At 39.4% G+C, this 8,405-nt stretch overlaps 1 pseudogene; it reads left to right on the forward strand.

Annotated features, from left to right (window-relative positions):
• Positions 1 to 8,001: 8,001 nt before the first annotated feature.
• Positions 8,002 to 8,100, forward strand: LOC131238417 (small nucleolar RNA R71; annotated as a pseudogene).
• The last annotated feature ends 305 nt before the right edge of the window (positions 8,101 to 8,405 follow it).

Here is an 8,405-nt window from a genome sequence, read left to right on the forward strand (position 1 = left end):
TAAATACATCAAATGGGCCGCATCATGTGGGCCTTAAATACATCAAATGGGCCACATCATGTGGGCCTCAAATACATCAAATGGGCCACATGATGTGGGCCTAACATACATCACATCAAATGGGCCACATGATGTAGACCTAACATACATCACATCAAGGTGGGTCCCACACATTAATTAGAGATCATTTTAGAGCATTATCACAAAATGAATCATATCCCAAGGATCATCTGGACCAAACCACAAATGGCAGTGGTGATAATGATTTCCACTGTTGAATTCCAGTGGGCCCCACCATAGGGTTTTTTTCCCATCCAGTTGTTTATACGGTCATAAATACTTGGATTTAGAGGAAAAATAAATATCATATTAGTCTAAAACTCTGTAACCAAAGAGGTTTCCATGGTGGACGTTCAAACCCACAGTTCTCTATAATGTGGTCCACCTGATAACTGGATCTATCTTATTTTTAATCTTAAGCCTTGAGACAAGTTTGCCAAATGGATGGACGGTTTAAATGTAACACATACATCAGTGTGGGGTCCACATATGTGGCCCACTAGAAAATTTAAATCTGTTGCATATTCGTCAAAAGCCTAAGGCGAGCTCGCCATATAAATGGACAGTCTGATATAACACAGACCTTATGTGTGGGACCCACATCACTTGCTGATGATGTGTAGGAGCTGCTGCTAATACGTGAGATGGTAACCCACCGTCCAACGACTGAGATGGAATAGGAGGACGGTTTGGATGGGATACACCCATCAGTGGTGGGTCCCACTATCCAGACCTCTAAACGGTGAGGATCACACCTCATGTGGGTAGCAACTGGCTATAATATAGCTACTACATAGCTGTTGTAGGTACGGTGTCTCCCACATGGGTGTGGCCCACCCACATATAATTAATATAATATATTATATTATATAATATTTGATATGTATATAAAGGTGGCTGTCCAGAACCACCATCCAGGTGTCTGCATGGACAGTTTGATGGCCACCAAAACCATTACAGTGGGCCCACATCAATTTCAACAGTGGGAGCTCATCCTCACTGCTTTCTTCCTTTCAATCCACTTGACTTTAGACCTACTCGTTTTGGGCCAGGCCCTGAATGAGCTAGCAATGAATGGATGGCAAGGGTATAAAACACATTGGTGGGGCCCACTTAATCATAAAGAGATAGAGAAAGAGAGAGAGAAAGAGAGAGAGAGAGAGACTAGAAGGGGAGGGACCCCGCTACTATTGGGCCCTCCCTTATACAATGCATGCATTAAGTGGGTCCCACCATATGTGGGCCCTCAAATCATAAAAATAATGGTAGAAAATCACCCACCTTGAATTCCTTCCTTCCTCCTTGTGCCTATATGCTTTAGAGCTCTAAGGGGGTCAATCTAATGGTTGAGATCGGCTTTGAAGGGTTAGATTGGGTGGTAAGGAGTGGGTCACACAAAGCTTCTCTCATGGAGGTAACTTAGATGTGGGTTGCTTGGGAGAAATGAGAGAGAGAAAAGAGATGAGAGAGATGAGAGATGTGAGTGATGGGTGAGTGAGTGATGGGAGTACTTGTGTAAGAGTGATAGTTGACTTTGGGGATGGGTAGTTGTACTTAGGGATGGGTGTGAATGATGTGAGTGATGTGTACTTAATTGATATAATTGATGGGATTGATGCGATGGATTCTCTTGGGATTAGCAATGCTCAGTGTTTTCCTTGAACTGAACATGGGCCCACATCTCCTGGCCCGAGTATGACCTTAGCATGCGAGACACGGCATCGGAACCATGGCGACGGCGCAGTCGGAAGGATACAAGTCTCAGGTCGAGCCGACTCTAGAATATGGGATACGACTTAGGGTTGTGCACAAACATCGATAACAGATCACGAGTCACCAAAATTCGACTGGGAGAAACAGGGAAGCCCACGAAATGGTACGGGCTAGGATACGGGTGTCACAATCCTAATCCTAAATTCTATGAAAGCAATAAACCTAACTACACCTTCATTAAACTAGGAGGTCAATCCTGACATACAGGATCAGTTAGAGGTATGGAACATGTCCTCTGAATCAAATTTCTCAACAAATGGCTTTAACCAATGTCTGGTCACTTTGAAAGCATTACCATTCGTTGGATTCTTTATCTCAATGGCCCCATGATGATAGACATTAGTAATAGTGAAAGGGCTGGTCCAACGTGATCAGAGTTTACCCAGAAAAATATAGAACCGAGAATTGTACAAAAGCAAATTTTGACCAATCAAGAATGATTTCCAAAGGATGTTATTGTCATGGAACACCTCCATCCTATCCTTTTAAATTCTTGAGTTCTAATATGCATCATTCTAGATTTCCTAGAGTTCATTCAACTGAAATTTGCACAGCGAGTCAGTGTTATCCGGTTTAAAGTTTAGATTTTTAATAGCCCAGTAGGCTCTATGTTACAACTCCACAGGCAAGTGACAAGATTTCTCATAGATAATTCTAAAGGGAGACATTCCAATAGGTGTTTTAAAGGCAATACGGTAGGTCCAAAAGTATCGGTCAAGCAAATTGACCAATCTTTGTGGTCAGGGTTAACCATTTTCTCCAGAATATGTTTAATTTCCCTGTTGGAAATCTCAGCTTTCCCACTTGTCTGCGGGTGGTATGGAGTGCTCACCTTATGAGAGATGTCGTAATTCTTCATTAAGTTTACAAATGGCCTATTACAGAAATGTGAACCTCCACCACTAATGATCGCTTGAGGTGTTCCAAACTGAGAAAGGATGTTTTCTTTTAAGAATTTAATGACAGTGTGATGGTCATTGTTCTGGCACAGGATCGCTTCGACCCACTTAGTGACATAGTTTACTGCTAGCAAAATGTACAAATTCCCGAAGGATTGGGGGAATGGCCCCATGAAATCGATGCCCCAACAATCAAATGCTTTAATCATTAAAATGAGATTCAAAGCCATTATATTTCAACAGGACAATGCTCCTAATTTTTTACAATGATCACAAGCTTTACAAAACTCATGAGTGTCCTTGAACATAGAGGGCTAGTAAAAGCCGCATTGTAAAATTTTGGTCATGGTCTTTTTAGCAGAAAAGTGATCACCATAGGCCTGAGAGTGACAGAAGGAGATGACATTTTGGTGTTCATTGTCTAGCACATATCTCCTTAGAATTTGGTCTAGGAAATATTTAAATAAATATGGGTCATCCTAAAAAAACTTATGAACCTCGGTGAAGAATTTTTTCTTATCCTGTGCAGTCCAATGTGTTGGTGTAAAACCTATGGCAAGATAATTAGCAATATCAACAAAGCAAGGTTAGTGAGGAGTTTAAATAGTTGTTCATCAGGGAACATGTCGTTTATAGGTGTCGTCTCAAGGGAATCAGAGAGGTTAAGTCTTGAAAGATGGTCAGCTACTATGTTCTCTACTCCTTTTTGTTCTTGTATTTTCAAATCAAATTCCTAGAGTAGGGGGATCCATCTTATCAAGCGGGGCTTAGCATCATTCTTAGAAAGAAGGTACTTGAGCGCCACTTGATCGGTGTAGATGATGATCTTAGATCTAATAAAGTAGGACCTAAATTTGTCTAAAGCAAATACTATGGCCAAGAGTTCCTTCTTCGTAGTAGAGTAATTCACTTGGGCATGATTTGAAGTTTTACTTGCATAGTGAATAACATAGGACTTCTTTTCTTTTCTTTGGCCTAACACCGTCCCAATAGCATAGTCAGACGCATCACACATAATCTCAAAAGGAATGCTCCTGTCGAGTGGTTGTATGATAGGTAAGGTAGTCAACATGCCCTTGAGCTTAGTGAAAGCTTCCTAGCATTGCTCACTCTACTCGTATGGTACATCCTTTTAAAGTAGATTGTATAAAGGACAAGAGTTGTGACTAAAGTCCTTTATGAATTGTCTGTAAAATCCTACGTGTCCTAAGAAGGATCGCACGTCTTGCATGCTCTTAGGTGGAGGTAGGTTAGAGAAAAGGTCAATTTTAGCCTTGTCCACCTCAATTCTCTTAGAGGAGATTATATGTCCAAGACCTATTCCCTTAGAAACCATGAAATGGCGCTTCTCCCAAATTAGTACCAAATTCTTTTCCTCACATCGCTTCAACAAAATTTTTAAATTTTCCAAACACTCATAGAAGGATGGACCGAAGATAGAGAAGTCATTCATGAAGATCTCTAAATATTGCTCTACCATGTTAGAAAATATACTTAACATACATCCCTGAAAAGTGGCAGGAGAATTACAGTCTGAATAGCATCTTTCGGTAAGAAAATATGCTATGGACACGTGAACGTTGTCTTCTCTTGATCTTCAAGGGCTATCTCTATCTGATTGTAACTTGAAGATCCATCGAGGAAGGAGTAATAGGAATGACCGACTAACCCGTCCAAGATTTGATCAATGAAGGGCAGGGGGAAGTGGTCCTTCCTCATGACGGTATTCAATTTTCTGTAGTCAATGCACATTCTCCAACCAGTAGTAACTCTAGTTGGCATGAGTTTATTGTCGGCATTGGCTACAATGGTGATTCCGAATTTCTTAGGGACCACTAGAGTTGGACTCACCCACTGACTATCGGATATAGGGTATATGATACTCACATCTAACAATTTAAGTACCTCTCCTTTAACCACTTCTTTCATATTTGGATTGAGTCGACATTGTATTTGTTGAGAGGTTTTCACATTATCCTCAAGATGAATGTAGTGAATAAAAATCAAAGGATCGATTCCCTTGAGATCCACAATTGACCATCCAAGGGCTCTTTTATGTTCAATGAGAGTAACGATTAGCATACTCTTGTTCTTTCTTAAGGTGGGAAGAAATAACCACCAGATGTCTCATCTTAACCTAAATAGACATTTAAGATCAGTGAGCAATGATTTTAGGTCAAGCTTTGGTGCTTTGAGGTTAGACAATAGAGGCGCTTCCTCATTTAGGGGCAATTTCTCAACACTGCGCAAAAATTACAAATTTGCAATGGATTTTGTGATAGATTTGGTCCAACGCAAAAAAGGTTTGGATTAACGATGGACTTAGTCCGTCCCTAACGGAAAAGGTCCGTCGTGCCCAACTCTTTTACAGAAATGTGGTAGTAAAATTTGGCAGAACATAGCGACGAACCAATATCCGTCGCTAAACTAACATTTGTGACGGATGTGGTCCGTCGTAAATGTGCGATGGATTTAGTCTGTCGTAAATTAAGATTTTGCGAAGGATTTTGGCCCGTCGTAAAGTACACCCCTAACACCGGATTTTATTTATGTTTGTGACTATTCATAGTCGGTCGTAAACTTCAGCTGATTTTCCTTGGCAACTTGTGTCACTCCTTTAACCTATCTTCAACTTTTCTATTTCTGCCCTTGTGATTTGGTTGGATTGAACATCTTGGTGTTTTAAGCTGTGTTTGGATGCCAAGCTTGATTGAATTGTGTGTGTTTGTTCAATCAAAGAGGAAATGTGCAAAATTTAAAGGAAATCTTTAATATTCAAAATGAAGAGGCTGCCTTCAACCTGTAGTAACATTCTTCTCAAGTCCAACTTGAAAGTAATGCAACAGGAATTTGAGACCTTGTCCCTCTATGTAATCTGATTTAGTCTTGCCACTTTGCTATGCAAACCCCCTAAATTAAGTGGGACAAGGCTATGATAATTATGATGATGATAAATCAAGGCAATTGAACTCACTAATGTATCCAAAGCCATTCTTAAATGGAGTGGAATAAGCTGTATGAATTGCACACTTAAAAAAATATGTTTGTATCCAAAGCTATTTAATGTTGTTAGCAATTTTGTGAATAGTATTCTTATTAAATAATGTTGTGAATTATTTTTTGAATGACTATCAGGTGTATGATTCAAAAAAAAAAAACAAAACAAAACAGACAAACAAACAAATCTGGATTTTTTTTCCACATATTTTAGCGACAGCTCAAATTCGTCGCTAATTTCTGAACAAGTAAAAAATCAACGACGGATTTGAGGGCCGTCACTCTCCTTATATTAGTGACAGACCATATCCATCGCCAATATTTTTAATAACGAATATTTCGGTTGTTTTTCTTTTAATTTTAGTGACAGATTTTATTCATCGCAAAAAAAAAAAATGCGATCCCAGTAAACAGCTATGAACCAAGTGACGGACGAAATCCGAGGTTTATTGGGTTTTATGACGGATCTGGTCTGTCGCAAATTTGTAATTTTTGCATAGTGTAAATTGTGGCCTCCACCGCTTAACTTCAAGTACCGACACATATCAAGCTTGGCATCCAACTCCCTAATCGTATCATCATCCAAATTGGGAGATTGTGTCAAGGACGTCTCTAAAGGGTTAGAGGATAAGGTCATAAGAGCTCTATCTTCCATAAAAGAATCTATCATGTTAACGTCGTAGGCCTCGTCATCATCCTCTACCTGTCTACTCATGTTGAAAAAGATATTGAGATCCAACGTCATATTTCCAAAAGACAAATTCATCTCCCCATTCCTACAATTGATGATAGCATTTGATGTACCAAGGAACAGGCGACCAAGTATTATAGGAATTTGAGTACTCATATATCCAATAGGCCGAGTATCCAGGACAATAAAATCTACAAGATAGCATAATTTGTTAACCTGGACCAACACATCCTTGACCATCCCCCTCGATACACGAATTGAATGATTAGCAAATTGTAACGTGGTTCGGGTGAGTTTTAATTCACCTAGACCCAGCTATTCGTTAACTAAGTAAGGGATCAGATTTACGCTTGCCCCCAAGTCAAGAAGTGCATTTTCAATTTGGTGCTTCTCAATTATACAAGTGATAATTGGGCTACCAGATCTTTATATTTTTGTGGCACACTTTGCTTGAGGATGACACTTACTTTTTTGTCAGGAAAATTTTCTTTTTGATACTTTACAGCCTCTTGGTTGTACATAGGTCTTTCAAAAATTTGGCATATGAATGAATTTGTTTCACAACATCAAGAAGAGGGTTGTTAACATTCACTTGTTTAAGCACCTCTAGAATATCTTGAGAGTTAGAGAGAGGTTTTGGTGTAATCAACCATTAGGGGAATAGCACAATCAACTTGTTTTGGGTTTCTAATTCTAATTCACATGGAGCAATGCTAGGTCTGTCATTCGTATCTTCTTCTGGGTCCTTAGGCTTTCAGCCTTGGTCGGAATGGATTTGTCAATTGTCTTTCCACTTCTAAGAGTGGTGATAGACTTAACTTGCTCCATCTGATTTGAAGAGCTTGGGTCACTAATCTCACATTGTGGTTTTGGATTTGGTAGAGGTTGGGCTAGAAGAGTCCCTTTCTCTCCAATCGTTAAGTGTAACTCAATCCGTTGAATGGCCTTGAAAAGGTCTTGAAAGGTTTGTAATTGTCTTGATTGAAAAGCTCTTGACTTTGGATGTGTTTTAAAATCGGATCCTCTTGAGGTTTCCTTTGTTCCAAAAATTGGTTAAGAATCCCTTAAGGTGTAGCAGTTTGTCCATTCCTCCAACAGAAATTTGGATGGTTTCTCCAGCCGGAGTTATATGTGTTTGAAGTTGTTCCTTTGAAAGGCCTCTGGTAGTTGTTTACGGCATTTGATTGCTCATTCGAAACTTCTTAAAAAGCAGGTATTGCTAGACAATTTTCAATAGTATGCACATTGCAAGCACAAATACTGCAAACCACTTCCTTATCCTTTTCCTTCTTAAGTTCCATGGCCTCGAGTTTCCTTGTGAGATTGACCACTTTAGCATTTATATCGTCTTCCTCTTTCATAATATACATTCCTCTCTCCTTTGATTTAGTAAGCTTAAAAGTAGTGTTGGGTTTTGAGGAGATGTCTAATGATTGTTCGTTTTCAGCAAGTTTGTTAAAGTAATCCCACACATCATCGACATCTTTATTCACAAATTCCCCATTACACATTGTCTCAACCAATTGGCACATGGAAGATGTCAATCCATCATAGAAGAATTTTGTTATGCACCACGTTTCAAAACCGTGTTATGGGCATGAATTGACAAGATCCTTGAACCACTCTCAACATTAGAAGAATGTCTCATCTTCCTTTTGGGCGAAGTTCATGATCGAGTTTCTGATGGTGTTCATCTTATGGTGTGGGAAGAATTTCTTTATGAACTCCCTTGTCATGCCATTCCATTTGTCAATAGATCATGAACGTAGTGAATGCAACCACATCGTAGCCTTTTCTTTTAAGGAGAAAGGAAAGAGTTTTAATTTAACAGTGTCCTCAGACACATTAGGAAAATATCAAGTGGCTATGATCTCATTAAACTCTTTTAAGTGCAGATATGGACTTTCATATTCAAGTCCGTGGAACGTTGGAAGGAGTTGGATCACTCCTGGCTTGATATCCATATTTCTTGTATTTTCTTCAAA

The sequence above is a fragment of the Magnolia sinica genome, chromosome 2 (assembly GCF_029962835.1).
Source record: "Magnolia sinica isolate HGM2019 chromosome 2, MsV1, whole genome shotgun sequence".
In the NCBI taxonomy this organism is placed as follows: Eukaryota; Viridiplantae; Streptophyta; class Magnoliopsida; order Magnoliales; family Magnoliaceae; genus Magnolia; species Magnolia sinica.